The sequence below is a fragment of the Ailuropoda melanoleuca genome, chromosome 7 (assembly GCF_002007445.2).
Source record: "Ailuropoda melanoleuca isolate Jingjing chromosome 7, ASM200744v2, whole genome shotgun sequence".
Taxonomy (NCBI): Eukaryota; Metazoa; Chordata; class Mammalia; order Carnivora; family Ursidae; genus Ailuropoda; species Ailuropoda melanoleuca.
The window spans coordinates 36212194-36229899 of NC_048224.1; the positions used below are offsets into that span (position 1 = coordinate 36212194).

A 17706-nucleotide genomic window follows, 5' to 3' on the forward strand; every position below is an offset into this window, starting at 1 on the left:
TGAATGCGCACAAGTGGCCGGGAATCTCAGTGGAGCACAGGTATATTTTGAGTGGCAGTATTTGACACTGCATCACAGGCCGAGTTCATCATGCAGGAGATGGAAGCTGCAAGATGTGATGAGAGAGGCTGGGCCCCTCTCCTGCCTGTTCCTAGCAAGCCAAAGCCCACATGCAGGGGGGTAAGGAGCAGTTAGAACGCTTACAAAATGATGCAGAAAGGGCATCCAGCCCCCAGCAAGCAGCGGCATCCCTGGCAGACTGGTGCCCCTTCCACATGCACCCCCATCTTTCCCTCCCATCGGCCAGGGCTGAGTGGGTGATGTTACCAGCCTCACCGTAATCACAAGGTCGCACAGAGAAGGGAGCTGACATGCTCAAGGTCACAGTCATAGCCAGCTCAGGTTCCAGACTCCAAGCCCAGTGCTCTTGCCTTGATCCCACAGCCATCTACTCTTCTTGAATAGATAGGAGGACAGAGAAACCCAAGCCGCAAACAAAATCAGTGATTTCCAAACAAGCTTCATTTTCTCCAGTCCCTGGTGTGGCCATTGGACGATGACTTTGGTGTCAAACCATGTGCCAGGGAGATGAATGCTCATAGCCTTTGGTGCAGTGGCCATGCCACTTGATTTTGAATCGTTTTATTTTTGAGGTCCACACTAGCGGAATTTGTTTATCTGGTGAGTTGTACTTCCTCCCTCTCCCTCTCCTATTTCCCTTTCTGAATGGGTCACTTGGGATGCCCGTCTCTGTGCGCATCTGTGTGCACTTGAGATCTGAAACCCGAGCCGGTGGCACCACCAGCTGCAGGAGCACTCCACTCACCGCCGTTTTTGGAAACCAAAAATGACTGGTCACATAACTGTGATTAGATAAAGCTTGTAATTTGTGTTTGCTGTAGTCAGCGACGTGGTATTTTGGGACAAACAGCCGCTCTCTGCTCCATATAGCTTGGAATTTGCGGCTTTTGTGTACCCCGCCATTGTATGATCAAGGAGGTAGAGGGGAGAGAGAAAGGATGAGCGGGGAGGGGTCAGGATGCTGCCCTCAGCACTCAGCAGACAGGCAGAGAACTAGGGAGGCTTGGGGACCGAAGGGTCCGCAGGAAATGTGGAGGTGCCTTGCGCTCAGGAGGGACCCAGTCAGGTGCTGTCGGGCCCTGGAAGGGCTCCGTGTTCCCTTCCTCACAGTGGAGTCACTTGACTCCCAGGGAGAGGCTCAGCCCGACCCAGGCTCAAGGAGGAATCCTAATTGGAGCCAGAGCATGATTGAAGAGGCCCAAGGCTATGTACTTCTGCAGGAGACTCCGCCTTTTAATCTGGCTGATAGATGTCCTCTCATCAAATGCTTCAGTTCTAAAAGGCTAGCCTCCCTCCCTGTCCCCAATCCTGGGAACAACGTCCTTGCCTTTCTTCTGACTCTCAGCTGGCTAAAATCTCGTTCATTCACACACCAGGCCAGGAAGGACGCCGGGGTGCAGAAAGAAGTCGGCCTGAATACCAGTCCTCTACACAAAGGCACCATCTGTGGCCTACGGCCTCCATGTCAAATCTGTACACTGAGGTGTCTTTCTCTGAACAAAGAAGGTGTATCCCAAAATAATCACTCGTTTCCCCCCCACCAAATAGGAAAGAGAAATGTTGACGTAATTGGGCACCCGCATTTGACTCTACTTTATTAGCTATTCTGTTCCACCAGTTTGGGAAACACTGTTACTCTACTGAGGGGAAAACTAAGGCCCAGAGGGGTGAGGCAACTTGTCTACAGACATGGAACTGGAGGTGGCAGTTCCAGTGTGGGACTCAGGTCAGCCAGACTCCTACTCTAGAGCTCTTTCCACCATTCCCTGGATTTTAAGACATCCAGATTAGTCCCAAGTCATAAACGGAAATTGTCAAAATCAACCAATATTTCTAATTGACTGTCATTTTCTTTGGGGGACACAAATATATAAGAAATACAGACCATGCTCTTAAAGCACTTAACTATTTGAGGGAGGCAATGACATATGCAGAGAAATTCATGCTACAATGTAGAAAATGCCAACAGGCCCCCCAAAAGGGAGGGGAGAGTGTTGGGAAGACTTGGATCTGGGTGACACGAGATCACTTTCTGTAGGGAGCAGGCACTTGAGCTGACTCTTGAAGGATTTGGACTGAGGGGATTGACAGAAGACAACAAAAGGCTGCTTCTGGCTGGGGGCACTTGGGACTGGGGTGGAAAGTTTGGGCTGCGTAGGAGCTGGGCGAAGAGGCATTTCAGACAAAGGAGTGAGCATAAGTGCAGGTTAGAGGTTCACAGTGCTTGGTTCGAGAAAAGGCCTTGGTTGTCCAGAATGGCCAAGAAGGATTGGAACAGGGAGGTGGGAATGGTCCTTCACACAACTGTGTGTGACCAACGGAGGCACGCTGACCAGGGAGTGCTCTGGAATGGTTGGGTTTTGACGACCTTGCTCATCTCAGATATACCTTCTGGATTCATCTCTGGGGCACATCTCTTAGGCATCCTCTAGAATCCAGTGACTAGGCCAAAATTCCTGCCCTTGGCTCTGTCTTTATTGAATTTTCAACTCTATCCATGCTCTGTTTCCATTATACCAATTATCTTAATAAAATTTGACAAAGACATAGAGCTGTTTGGGTTATATCAGGGAGAACATCTGGATATTTGGAAACATCTGGACAGTTTGCCAAAAAAACACCCACAAAACACAAAAAACTTTGTATTTATGTTTGATATTATACTACAGAGACAAAGTCTCATTCCTCAGCGTGTCTTTCAGAATTTGACAAATACGTTCTTATGAGAAGAGAGGGAATTGTCACCCAGAAGTCCCACTACTACTTCTTGTCTCTTTCATCTTTACTGTTTGTGGCAGACCTAACAAGCGAGTACACTTGGAATGTTATGGAAGTGGCTGGTTCACCTCCTAGACACATATCCCTGGGGAGCAAAAGAAAAGGACATCTTCCCTCTTTATTTAAAATCCAGTTCATTTATTAAATTTGAAAAAGCGTTATTAAGACCCTTCTTAGTTTGAGGTCCTGTGCATGACTTGAGGACAGAGGGATGACCAGGGTGCAGGCCTTGCAGGAGGCCATGGTCCATAACCAAGTAATCTCAACACAGGGATTTGTTGGAGCTAATAAAAGTGCGTACAGAAGGCTTGGAGTACACAGACAAGAATGTTCTAGGCAGGAGAGAAGGGAAGAGGCAGGGGAAAGATTCGGGGGTGGAGTCATTTTTGCTTAGAGTCTTCAGGGGTGGTAGCAGCTCTCCAGCAGAGACCGGGGAAGAAGGTGTCACGGGCATCAGAGACAGAAGGAGCCCCGGGGCAGGCACCAGACAATGAAGAACATCAGGGGAAATGTGTAGTGTTCAAATGGCTCCTGGCCATGTTGTCAGAGGGCTGTGGTGAGCGAGAATCTCAGAGAGGTAGACAAGGGCATAGGATGGAAGGTACCATTATAAAGTGTTACAAAGCTCTGGTCTTATCCTGTCAGTCACGGGAAGCCCCCAAAGCTTAAAACACCCCTGCTCTTACTTCCTACAGCTGAACATATGCCAACCTAGGACTTCCCAGATATACCACCAAAAGAAAAAAGTGCACATGTCCACCAAAGATGAGTACTAGAATGTTCATAGAATATGAATGTCATTCATAACAGCCCCAAACTAGAAGCAATCAAATGTCTATCGATAGAAGAATGGCTACATAAACTGCAATATTTTCCATATAATAAAATACTTCACGGCAGTAAAAAAGGGAACAAAATAGTGATACCGGCACATGGATGAATCTCACAGATGTTGCATTGAGCCAAAGAAACCATTTTTCTGTAATTCCATTTATATGAAGCCCAAGAACAGGAGACTTAATTTGCATGACTGACGTCTGAACAGTGGTTACAGGGGTGAGGTACTGCCCAGGAAAGAACATAAGAGAACATTCTAGGGGTCCTGGGAGTGTCCTACATCTTGATCTCATGGTAGTTATGTGGGTGTATACATATGTAAAGATTCAACAGGTCCTACAGTGAGATTAGTATACTTCTTGAATGCTCAAACTTAATAAAAAAGTAAAACAAAGCAAAACTAACAAAATTTTGAAAAGCCACTCCAAATAGAATTTTAGAAATCTGGTTGTCATATTTGCCATTATGACCACATCTGCTTCCAAGAAATCCCTGTCCCTGCGACAGACCCTCCTGTCACTCAGTCATGTGTACCATCTATGGGAGTTGGTTAGAGACAAAGTCCTCCGCAGTGGCCAGTGAGAACAAAACAGGCAGGAAGAGCACAGCAAGGCCGCAAAGCAAAGCAAACTTCAGTAAATTTCCCCCAGCACTTGCCCCTCCCTGCTCCTCACAGGACAAAACCTCATGTGTTAGGAGTACCCTCTTTACTCTAGATTCATCTCTTAGTCTGCACCAGTCCTCTTGCAGCCTGAAAGTATGACTTCATATCTTCAGGAACAAACAAACAAACAAAATCCTTCTTTGGCCCTGCTTTCTTTCCAGCGTTCTCTCTCACTTCCCTCTTCCTCTCCTAAGCCAGACTTTCAAAAACACTTTCCAGACCCACGGTTTCCACTCTGTCATGTGACGGTCACTCTTCAAATCAATGGATGCTCTCCTCTCCTTGCCTGTGAGCCTCACCTTACGTGGCCTCTCAGTTGCCTTCGGGCATTGGCGATAATGTCCTCCCGCCTGAAAATGTTTCTGCCTTGATTTTGGTAAGAGCCAACTCTGCTGGTGAGCAAAATCGTTATTGTACCCACCTCCATGAATGCTTGTAATGGAAAGAATAACTTGGAAGCCAAAGTGGATTGAAGGGAAGGCCAGCTGGACCACCTCCAGGGGCACCAATGCTTTGCAGGCCAAATTTCCTGGGAATGAATTGGATTATGGTGCCAGTTTATTTAGAAACTCTGTGTAACACTTTACATAATTGGCAAAATGTAAATTGGTCCCTCTCTCACCCAAGTACAAAACGCCTTTGAGTGGAAGTTAAAAAAAAAATGCCTTGCCAGCAATTGCCCAGTTTGGCTGCACACTTCCTCGGCCTGCTCAGGCAGGAGCTGTCAGCCGAGACTCTGAAACCCAGGCATACGTTGGTGTGGTGGTCTTTGTCAGAGATTCATTTGCCATTGCAATTTAAACCTTTCTTAGTCACCCCGAGAAGTTGGTCTGATTCAGAAAATCACAAAAGACAAGTGAAGGGAGTTTCAGTACCACAAAAAAATGGGAAATGTCTTTTTTGGATGTCTTTTGGCCATGGGGGTAAATTATCAGGAGAACCCCATTCTGAATATAATTTGTATTGAAATAAAATAAATAAATTTCTTGCCATCCCCATTAAATAAATGTTGTGCAAGTATTTAAAGAATCTTGTTTTAAATTGTCACAAATTATGATCCTGCCAGCCCCCAGCCACCACCACCCTGGGAAGATGGATTAAACCCGAGAGGACTGTGCAAGGAGGTGGAAGAAGTCGTGCCAAGAGTACATGGAGGAGAAAGGGGACCAGCTCAGTTCACACTGGATGGGCAGCTGTGTTTGGCAGAAGGGCCAAGGAAAATCAGGTTTGTGGAAAAGCAGCTTGAGAACAGTGTTTCTTAACCTTGATTGCACTCTGGGATCACCTGAGTGGACTTAAAAAAATGCTCGTGGCCTGGGTCCCACTGCCAGATCTGAATGTCATTGGTCCAGGGTGTGGGCTGAAGTGTGGGACTTTTATAAGCTCCCCGGCTGATTATATGGCGCAGCCAGATGGAGGATTGCTGCTTTAGAGAGCAGTCCAGCTGCTGGGAGCAGGCCTTCTCCCAAAGGGAATCGGGAACAGCGGTTCTCAAAGTGTGTTCCCCAGGCCAGCCGCATCAGCATCATCTGGGAACTCGTTAGAAGATGCAGATTGTTGGGCTCTACTTGAGACCTACTGAATCGGAAGCTCTGGGGGTGGGAGGCCCAGCGATCTTCAGGGGTTCTGATGTGCTGAAGTCTGAGAACCACAGATCCAGGGAAAGCTAGCCTTCAAGGGGACCTGAGGACGCAAGCCTTGTAACGGTGGCCAAGGGAATAAGGCTGGTTCCCTTCAGAGCCTGGGGGAAGGAGCGAAGGTGGCAACCGGGATGGACATTTGCTCAGGAGGGACTTCATGCCCAAGGGGAACATTTGAGGGAAACAAAGGTGGGACCCAGGAAGGTCAGACTGAGGCACAGAGTGATGCCAAACAGGACCTCCTCCCAAACCAGGGACCTGCCAGTGCCTCTCGGTCCCACGTTCCTCACACTCAGAGCAGTGTCCTCAGCTAAATGGCCAACGAGGGCTGTGACACAACATGGTATCTCGTCTCTCGGTGCCGTGGGGGCTCTGGGGCTTGCTGCAGAGGCTTAGGAAACAGGGCTGGGGTTTCCCCTTGCCGCGGAAAGAGCAGAGTCCCTGTCCCAATCCCACAGGATGTGGCTCTGCACTTGTTCCATGCCAAGTGCGAGCCAGGGAGGGCCTCTTGCTTTCTGGCTTGCTCTCACTTCTGCTCTCCTCTCTGACTCACAGCCAGCACAGTGGCTCTGAGATGGTCGTCTCTGCCTCAGAGAACTCAGAGCCTGGGAAATAAAGGCTTTATGGGGAGCTCAGGGAAGGCAGACCTCACATCAGGGGAGATGCCTTGTCTGGCTGGCTCGATTTCGTTCCACTTAGCAAAGATTTCCAGCGTGCCTGCCCTGAGCTGGACCCTGGGCCAGCCGCCGGGGACCCAGACCTGGCCCTCAGGAAGCTTTCAGTCGGGAATGGATTTACTGGTGGAGGAGAAGAATCCACAGTTCAAGGCCTTCTACTTGAGAGGTGCTGTATTTCAGGGGATTCTTTGGGTTTATATCCAGACCAGGACGTGTTTGATAGTAAAAGCGTGAGCCAGAACACCGGGCATCTCCCAGGGGATGGGACTCCCTGGACATCCAGGAAGCATGGCCGTGCTAGCCATACTGTGAAGACCTTGAGGCTCGGTGGGTAGAGTCGGCTCTCTACGACCTGAGCTAGACCTCACCTGGCCTGCCGTCCCTCTGTGGCTCCCCTGTATGTACCGTGTTCCACCCTGTTCAGCACCTAGGATCAGCACCAACCCCGCACAGAGCACCATGGGACTCCTGTGCAGACCCAGGCATGACTCGGTTGCTCAGATACAATGCCCAGGCTTCTGCTTCGGCTATCGCCCTAGCTCTGCTTGATTTTCACTGTGCAACATCGGTCAGGATACAAAGCGTCTCAGATCTTCCTCTGTCTCCTCCATCATGTGGTATTTCAATTTCACAGAGGTTTCTTGGCTCTGGGGGAGCCATTTAGACCTGTTTTAGAGCACATCTGTTCTCCTCTTAAGGTCATAGTTTAATGTCTACATTTTCATTACACCGTACTGTTGGTGAAGATGTCCTACTGAATGTGGACATCAGGCCCCCCATCAGTGTCCACACCCAGTGATGTGAGCGCGTCATTGGAAGTGACCTACCATGATTTCTCTAGCTCCTGTAAACTTTTCTTGAGTGCTGACTCTGCTCCGGGCCCTGGGCTAGGAGGCTTGTCCATCTTCAGCCTCATAATCAACCACTCATGGTGTAGGTGCTGCTAGACCCATTCTGCATAGGCCCCAAGTCCCAAGGCTCAGAGATGGTGAGATGATTTCTCCCTCCAGATCAGGTCACAGAGTGTAAGGCTAGCCCCAGGAAGGAACCTGGGGGTCCAGGGACAGGATTAGAGTGAGGTGAGCAAGGCCTGCAGTCAAAATGCAGGGTCAGATCCTGTCCTCATTGAAAATTTTGATATTTTGTTCATGGATTTATTTTTTTGCCTCTATCTATCTATCTATCTATCTATCTATCTATCTATCTATCATCTATCTATCTATTATGAGAGAGAGAGAGGGAGGGGCAGAGGGAAAGGGAGAGAGAGAATCTTAAGCAGGCTCCACGCTTAGCATAGAGCCCAACGTGGGGCTTGGTCTCACGACCCTGAGATCATGACCTGAGCCGAAATCAAGAGTCCCACACTTAACCGGCTGAGCCACCCAGGCACCCTTAACTTTGATTTTTAAAGGGACTTTGTTAAGATGTTATTTTTGTCTTTCTTACTAGTGTTGGCCCCCCAGACTTGGTGCCTGAGGCCAGTGGCCCACTCGTCTTGCCTGTGTCTTGGCCCTGAGAGGCTATCCCTACGAGGAACTGACTTGATATGCAGTAGACACTCACTGCCTGCATCCCCCTCGCCCTCCCTGTACCCCCATCTCCAGGCCAGTGTGATTTTGTATTAGTAAACCGCAGGGTCAGGCCCCAGGCCCGCCGTGCTCCCGTGGTTTACATAGGCTCCCCCCTGCTCCCATGGCCCTGGTCTGTGCCCAGCTCCCTCCTCCTGCCCACTTCCTGGCCAGTGCTACTAGGCACTCAGGTTGAAGAATGACCTCAGGGCAAGGATGGGGACTTCCTTAGCCTGTGCAGCCTTTTGGAGAAAAAAAAGATAGACATGCCTGTGGGCTTGTAAAATGCTAATAAAAGCCTCTAGACCTGATTTCTCCTCGGTGAAGCCCTTTTTGACCTGTTGCCTTCAACTGCCCAACTCCCCCATCCCAGCCTGCACCCAGAGTGGGTGTCATAATTAACACGTGCTAGGCACTTTTTAGGCACCAGGCCCCGTGTGAGATCTTTACATACATTTGCCTGGTTAACCTCCATGACAAACCTTTCAGCTGGAGATTACTAGTATCTCCACTTTATAAATGAGAAAAATGCAGGCACAGAGAGAATAGGTAATCTTCACAAGGTCATGCAGCTAGGGAGTGGCAGAGTGTGATCTGAATTGGACAGGCTGGCTAGAGCCCACCCCCTACCCTCTCCTGCTTCTTTCTGCTCTGGTGGGAGGTCAGCCCTTCTTGGAGCCATTGAGCAGAATCTGAGAGATTACCTTATGACTTGGGGTGAGTTTGCATGACACTAAGCATGTGGGGGAAACTGTACATGTCTCTCTCTGCATATGAGCTGAACTGTGTCCCCTCCCCCCGTTTATATGTTGAGGTCATAACCCCCACTATCTCAGAATGTGACTGTATTTGGAGACAGTCTTTAAAGAGGCCATTAACATGGGTCCTAATCCAGTATAGCTGGTGTGCTTATAAGAAGAGGAAATTTGGACACGGGCAGGTGCAGAGGGAAGACCACGTAAAGACACAGGGGAGACCGCCATCCAAAGCCAAGCACGGAGACCTCTGAAGCAACTAGCCCTGTCGACACCATGATCTGGGCCTTCCAGCCTCCAGAAGTCTGAGAAAATAAACTTCTGTTGGTTAAGCCACGCAGACTGTGGTGCTTTGTAATGGCAGCCCCAGCAAACCCCTCCATCCTCTGAAGTGCACGTTCAAGGTGAGATGCAGACACCACCCGCCCGTGCTCAGGAAGCACAACCCGGCTGAATCTTGCTGGCACATTCGAGCTGCTGTCACGGGCCCTCTAGGGGGCAAAGGGAGGAAATAGTCACTTGTGGCCACATGTCTACTTCTGGCATGCAGTTCTCTGCCCCTTTCTACCACTATCACCGCCCCCCCACCCCGCCCGACCGTTGCCTGGATTACTGTGCCATTGATCAGTTTGCCCCTCCTCCTCCCACCCACTTCCACCAAAGCTTCCAGTCTAATCTTCCGAAAACATAGCTCTGCTTATGTATGTCATGCTGCTGCTCTAAAACCTCCCATGGCTCCCCATTTTCTTAAAGGAAAAGCCTACCCCCTGATCAGGAAAAGCCCTGATCTACTCCACATCGGCACTCAGCAGGACCACTCCATCCCTTTCTATACCCATCACTGGAATCCAAAGGAAACTACCAGCTATTCCCCACGTGCACCTCTTGCTTACCTGCCACATACCTTGCTCACCCTGTCCCCTCTGCCTCGAGTGTCCGACTTTCCCTTTACATGTTTGAATCCTATTGATTTCCCAAGCACAGCTCAAATTTCGCCTCCTCCGTGAGGCCCCTGCCTCCTATCAATCCCTGTCCATTCCTTTTCTCAAATCCCACCACACCGTCTCTCGTGGCTCTGAAGTTCTCTGCACCTTACAAACCAGCTATTTATGCATGTGCTCCACCCCCATCCCCTCCCACATTTGCACACCTCCTGGGAATTTTCTGGAAGGGAGGAAGCATGGTGGCTTAGGAAGGGAAAAATACATGGAGCAGGCAAACCCATGTGTTCACTCCGTTCTCAGTCACTTGTGAACCGCAGTGGGAAAGGGACTCTTATCTCTACAGTCTGAGTGGCCGGCACAGAGGAGTTCAGGAAATAATCAGTGAGCAAATGGGCAACTCCTCTCATCTCTCTGAGCCTTAGTTTCCTCATCATTAAAATGGGGATGAAAATAATGATGATGATAATAAAACAAGATTATGGGATAATATCTGTGAGCTGTATTGTGTAACGAAGAAATTTCTTTATAGTCTTTGAGTATTTTGCTAGAAAACAGTCATGTCTCCATCAAGCAAACCTTTCATTTCCTATAAAGCCCTAAAGCTCTGCTACGTTTTCTAATTGCATGAATAACAAGTGGGTGATGTGCTCAGTTACTCTGCTAGGTGCCCTCTGTCGTCGTTCCCCCCCTTAATCCTCAACAGCCTGAGGAGGGAAATGCAGATATTGTCCTCTAGCTACAGAAAACCAGAGCTCTGGTCTGAGCTGCGTCCAAGCATCCACCTCAGGACGTCGCCCAGGCCCAGGGAACTGGGCAGGATGGGAAAGAGGGGGAGTGGGAAACCAAGCCTTGATGGGTTCACCGGATAGTGCGTCCAGCTGGGGAGTCAGATGGATTGCCAGGATTTATGGGGACCACGAATCCCCAGCCAGGCTGGACGCAGTCTTGCATCTCGGGCTTCGAGGGCCTGGCCGGTGACTGTGAGGATTTGGAATTTCTGGGCCCGAGCTGGCAGTGGTCTCCCTGAGCCAGGAGTGGGGTAGTTCTGATGAGTGGATAATTAGGACGCTTCTTTCAGCTGGAGATAAAGTCCAGAGCCGCACTCCAGCCATTATCCTGCCAACCCTAATAGAGCCAGATTGATGGATACAGCGCGGAGGGAATTTGGAACATTCTTGTGCACACTATATCACACTCAATAACTGCCCGTGCACAATGTGGGACTTTTATAAGCCATTACAAAATCCATTTTGAAACATCTCTGGGTGCGACAGCCAGCTGCAATGCATCTGAGGTATCCCTGACATGTGGGCTTTGGTGGAGCCTGGGAGCGCGCGAGGACTGCCGAGCGATCGTGTGCACACACAAGCCAAGAGAGCCCCGTCGTACGGGAAACAGATGCTGGCCGCACAACCCACCGTACGTCTTACACTGTATTTCGGCGAACGCACTAATCCTTCTTGTTAGACAAGAACAGAAACCCCCCAAATGCTTTCCATATGTCCCATTGTCTTCCTAGCTCTTTAATTCTATCTCAAAAGCCCCCAACTTAGCAACCTTCATATTAATGCTAAACATATTACATCAGTTCTAACATTGATATGTTTAATATGAATACAATTAAAGTTGCTTCAACATAATCCTGGTAAGATAAACAGCATTGCTATTATTATAAACATCTCTGCAAGGTCTCTTGTAAAATATTATCAATACTAATAGAAGCACCCCCCCATCCAGCCCAGATACTCGGCCTAAACAATGCCACTGCCTCCCTACTCATAACAAATATGTCCAGTGATTTAAACATCGGTGCATCCAATGTAAACACCATTATAGCTAATGTAAAACAGTCACCCAGCCCGGCAAATCTTCAACCAGAAAGTTACTGAAGAGAAAGAACAGTTTCCTCGGCAAGAATGCGTTACAGCCTGCTGGTGACATTTGCAATAGATTACTTAAGCCCATAAAGAAATGAAAATTGCAGGCCCATTTTGAGCCAGAAATGATGAAATTGGAGAGCACAGGCTAAGTACAGTATGGCACAGGCCGGCTTCTGCCCCGGCTCCGCGGGCCCTGCATGGCTTGGAACACATCCTCCTGAGTCTTTGTGCATACGTGGCCCCAGACACATCACATCTTCCCGGTCCTGCTTCCGGGCCATAGTCCCCACATGCGTCGGCATAAAGCTCAAGACTGGCTTTTTCAGAGCGGAAGTGCCCATGAGGGCCGGCGTTGGCGGAGTGTAAACACACGGGTGCCTTTCTCCCTGGAAGGGCCTTGCCTGGCCAGCGGGGCAGCGTGGCGGATCCCTGCTTTCTGCCTCAAACTGTGGAGCTGGCCTTTCTGAATTTCAGAGGACCGGAAAAGCCGGGGCTTCAGGCAGGAGAACTAGATGCTTCCATGGAGTCAAAGCAGGATTATATTGTGTTCATTGGATTCTTGTCTCACCTGGCACCCTAAAAGCAGCAGCTGGACCCCTTCAAGACAAACCCTGGCCATGTTCACAGCAAGCCCCCGTTCATTCTTGCCTGTCTCCCCCTTTCTATCCACTTTCTTGATTTACTGGCTCCTGAGCTCTCCTCTGCTCCTTTGCTCCTGTTTCCCATTTCAGGAATCTTCCTGGGTGTGGCTTCAGTGATTCCATATTTACTCCTTTTTCTTTTTTTAATCTGTCAAGCCTGCTCATACTAAGTCCCCCAACTCATCAAGCTCTGGCTCTGGGGACTTCTAAAGGGTGATTCCCCCCAAAGAGGCAGTTCAAAACTCCAACCCTTACCCGATCACAGAAGGTCTCAATGCTACACTGTGACCCAGTGGTCCGGACTTGCCACTGCCTCTCAGGGGTGTCCCTAGGAAATTTCCAAAGGGGAGTCATGCCTTTGGGGCTGGACTCTATGCCTTCTACCATGATGTCCCCAGAATGATAAGGTTTCATTGTGATTCAGAGAAAGGAAAAGGAAATTGCTCCACTATTTCTCTCCCAATTATTTCAGTCGAAATTAGCCACCTCTCCCTGAAATAACTTCCATGAAAAAAATAACTCACTGGTTTCCTCAGTGAGCTTACATCCCCTCAGTTCTTAGGTACTCTTTTCTACTGATGACAGAACCTGTCGATTATCAAGGAATTCTCATTGTCTTGGTGTGACTGTGAGTACAAGCATCTGTGTGTGTCCTTCAGAACCATCACATGCTCAAGGAGTCATCTGGCCCTTACGATCAGTTCAGTGTTTCCAGTCCCAGTTCTATTGACATTTGGGGTCAAATTAAGTCTTCGTTGTTGGGGGTGGTCTGTTCTGTGCATTGTGAGATATTTATCCACATCCCATCAGATGCTATTAGCACTCCCTGGTTGTGAAATCCAAAAATGTCTGCAGACATGGGCAAATATCCCAGAGGTGGCAAAAACAATCTCTCTCTCTGTCTCTCTCTCTGTCTCACTCTCTTTCTCTCTCTCTCTCTCTCTCTCTCTCACACACACACACACACACACACGCACACTGAGAACAACTGAGTCAGTTGAATGAATCGAGGCATCTGACAAATGAACAGAGAAACTCAGATGCAAATTTGTGTTCTCCTACTTACTGCTGGTGTGGTCTCAGGCAAAGAACCTAACCCACCTGAGCCTCAGTCCCTCATTTGTACAGTGGGGTTGATGACATCCAGGCACCAGGGATGTGGGAAACCACCTAGGTCTTGGATGTGGAGCTCTGTGATGTCGTGATTCTCATTTGCATCCTAAATCAAGCATCTTCTCCTTGAAGGAGCCAGTGGAGGCCCAGAGCATGGACAGGGTGTTCTCATTTCCCCAGAGTCTGGAAAGAGGGAGAGCTGGAATTCCATTCCAGCTAAACATCATATTATTAATGCTGGGCAGCTCTTTCCTAATAAAACCCCAAACCATGTAAACACTAGTATAGTTTTCAATTTGTAGTCAGATTAGATGCCAGGAGTGTTTGGTTCCATTTTATTTTACTTTATTTTATTTTTTAAGTGAAATCTTTACAGTGGATTTGAAAGAAAGCTATTTTCTGCCTCTCCGGAGAAGTGTAAGTTTTGGAAAGTGCCTTTCCCTGGAATGTTTCAGGTTCAATCAGGGTGGATGGAAAAAGAAAAAAAAAATAAGCTGGTTAAGTCACATGATAGGATTTCTGGACCCAGATTCATCAACTCATTTAGGAAGTACCCTATGGAGTGAAATATGCACAAAAAGGAGGCTTTGTGTCATTCTAAAAGCTATTTTATGTCCTTGGAAAAGCAGGTGGGTGTTTATATTCCTTCTCTTTTGAGTGTTCTGTTCTAAGTTTCACACACTGCAAATGCTGTATCTCCAACGTCATCCCAGAAAAAAAATCTTTCTGTTGGGGAGGGGGGCATAATTCTCAATTCCCCACATCCTCATGTCAGTGAAGTACAGAATTCACATCACTGCTGTTCCTCTTGGTGCCAGGAGCAAAGAGCCCATATGCATTGGACATCTCCCCTCGGACTCGGGGCCTCCAAGGATGAGTGGCTAAGCTTCCTACCCTGGTGGGCTCACAGCCTGGCAGGGTTGGTGCAAGGGCAGACCCAGAGGGAGAACAGACCCGAGGGAGCCGGAGTCTGTTCTTCCTCTTTCCTGCGACGAGGAATTAGGTCTCAGGGGGCTGCTTGGAATGGAGAAGTAGTTCTCATTCCTGAAGTTCTGGGTTCAGCCAAGCTCTGAGCTCTACTGAGCACCCCAGGACCACGGCACACAGGTTCGTGCCACAGGGGAACCTGAGAAAAGTCACAGTGCACACAGGGAGACTTGTCGCAGCCCCGTTGACAGGAACCTGTGTGCCTGATAATACATTTGTAAACTGGCAGAGAGCCTGAAGGAAACGTTGTCACTGTCCGGGGAGAGGGGCGGGCAGAGGGGAGGACAGGCCGTTTCCTGCCCCAGGGCTGGTCTCCTGGAACAGGACCAAACACCTTGCTGGGCCTTGGCTTCCTCGGTGAGTTCACATCCCATCGGTTCTCAGGCCCTGGTAGTCAGTCCCCGGACATCTCGAGCACTAGCCTGTGTTTGGCCCGAAAGCCTCTTCTCGTGCCGACTGGCCCTGGGTCAGGCCTTCCGTTGCTCTGATCCCAGTCACCATCACAGTGCAGAGCGCCCCATCTTTGTCTCCAGCCAGGACCTCATGGCGAAGCAGCAACTAGTACATTCGTCAGCCTCCTGGAAATGTCTGCCTGGAAGCCCCTCTGGCACCGTTGCGTCCACGGGGAAGCCTCTCGCGCCCGCCCGGCAGGGACGGAGGCTCCTCCACGTCTCATCATACCGGGCACCCCTCAGCCTGCACCCGCCTGTCCTGGGCTTCCCCTGCTCACCCGTCTCTCCACGTGACCGTGAGCCCCTGGAAGGCTGCCGGGTCTGACTGATTTCTGCCTCCTCGAGGCTTGGCCCAGTATGTGCTCAGTGAGTTCTTCTGAGGCGGAGCGTCTCCACCGAGGGGGGCCCTGAAACGGAGACAGTAGGGATCTTATACTTGCAAATGAGTACATGCCAGTGTATGACCTTAGGGACATTTGTGAAGCTAAAGTTGTCACCTGTGAACAGTGACAGCCTTCAGCTGCTTCTCTGTGACAAGGAGGCTCTCACGATGTGACCTGCACTCCTCTATCCCACTCCTTTCCAGATGCCACCGGGGCAGACAGGCCCATGGTCGATGGCTTGCCAAGGAGACGGTGGGCCCAGAGCAAGACGGCTTCTCTGAATTCGTGCTCATTGCTGCTTAACGGCCTCTGCACTTTCTCCCAGGACCTAATGCAGACCCATTAGACAAAGGGGGGTTCGTGGGCACCAGGCCTGCTGGGGAAGACTGACCCCCCGCCNGCTTCTCTGAATTCGTGCTCATTGCTGCTTAACGGCCTCTGCACTTTCTCCCAGGACCTAATGCAGACCCATCAGACAAAGGGGGTTCGTGGGCACCAGGCCTGCTGGGGAAGACTGACCCCCCGCATTGATATGGAGACTGAGAAAAAAATGTTAAAGCCAACAAGGAAGGAATCCTAAAGGGAATACACATTGCCCTGAGCCAAGAGGAACAGCCTGTCTTTGCCCCACAGCAGGACAGGGAAAGTCGATTGATTTGCCAAGATTCCCAGGAGAACCAGTTGGGATGTGATAGTAAGTGGGAGTAATAAGCCTGCAGTTCCTGCCAGTTGTGCCAGATCCAGAGTCAGAACCCACTGGGTATGGGCGAGAGAAGAGGTCTTTCAAACCAGGCTCTGGGAGAACATCCAGAGAAATGATTTGGAGAGACTCAGTGGTTCCACTTGAGAATTTAACTCTGGGGCGCCTGGGTGGCTCAGTCGGTGAAGTGTCCGCCTTCGGCTCAGGTCATGATCCCTGGGTCCTGGGATTGAGTCCCGTGTTGGCATTGGGCTCCCTGTTTGGTGGGGGAGCCTGCTTCTCCCTCTCCTTCTGCCACTCCCCCTGCTTATGCGTTCTCTCTCTCAAAAACAAAAAAACAAACAAAACCAAAACTCTAACCAGGAAGGCCAAGGATCAGTCTTTGCAAAGCCGAGTTCTGGAGGAAGGGGGCCCTCCTGGGTTGGCTTGCCCTCTGCACCATGCCCCTCCACGCAATTGCCCGGACGGCAATACCGATGATAGCAATTCTTAGGTGTGGGTGTGGAGAGGGTCTCTATCCAGAATTAGGAAACCAGCAGAAAGGTTTTACTGGGGAGGCTGAATTCGTGCTATGGAATAAAAGCTAAATATGTTCCTCTGTAACAAATACCCATGGAGCATCTGCTAGAGGCCAAGAACTCTTTGAAGTGCTTTACAAAGATTGACTCCTTTAATTTTCAAAACATCTCTGTGAGATACAGACTGTTATTATCCCCATCTTACAGATGAAGAAACTGAGGGACAGGGAGTTTGGGCTCAGTCCACTTGTAAGTGGCAGAGGCAGGATTTGAACCCAGGAAAACTGCCCCAGGATACATGCAGTTAGCAACTACCCCAGGCTTCCTCATGTCCACGTAGTCATGTATCCACAATGTGGTTTCAAACGGAGTGTAGATACTGTCTTCCAAATTCCTCTGCAGTAAGGGACTGATAACAATCCTCAGCGAGGTAAGCCCGGGTGTTTAGAATTTATGCAAGTCCTGGGCCACTTTGCCTTCTTTGTCGTACAAAGTTGGTTGGGTGACCCTTCTCAGGGCCTCTTCGTTCTTACTGCCTGGAGTCCGCACACCTTTTTTGTTAGGCTCTTTCTCACTAGAGGTTGAAAACGGGAAGTCAGCTAACCTGCCTGCAGATTACTGTAAATGCCAGGTCAGTTATCAACAGTATTCCTACGATCGGTTTTATTCTAAAAAAAAATCTACTCCATGCTACTAAAAAAATGGGTTTGCTTTGTGTGTCCACAACCTTGGAACTCGACGTTTTTCTCCAGTCATGACATTTCATGCGTCTGTGGACTGTGTCTGTCACCCACATGGGCTGTTACCTCTGCTCAGCCTCCACCTCCTTGGTTCCGGAGCCAAGCCCCTGTGGTGACCCTGGAGCCACGGCGTGTGGAAGAACAGGTGCATGCAGAGCCGAAGAGAGTTACAGACAGTTGGGGACCCAGGGGCCTCCTCCGTGCCTGTCTGTCATCCTGTGCTCATGACTGGCTTCTGAAAACAAGAGCTGGTGCTTTGCCTTGGTCTTCCACATCCCGTGTGAGTTCCTCTTTTGGCCAGTTTCTCCTGGAATCACACAGCACAGGAGGTTCTGGGAACCTAGTCCC

General features: G+C 49.6%; 1 long non-coding RNA gene across 1 annotated transcript in view; it reads left to right on the forward strand.

Annotated features, from left to right (window-relative positions):
• Positions 1–17706, forward strand: part of LOC105236351 — a 103002-nt gene that overhangs the window by 49348 nt on the left and 35948 nt on the right. Inside the window, exon 3 of the long non-coding RNA XR_002142133.2 lies at positions 5427–5585. This is a non-coding gene — a long non-coding RNA (uncharacterized LOC105236351). The remainder of the gene's footprint in view (positions 1–5426; positions 5586–17706) is intronic.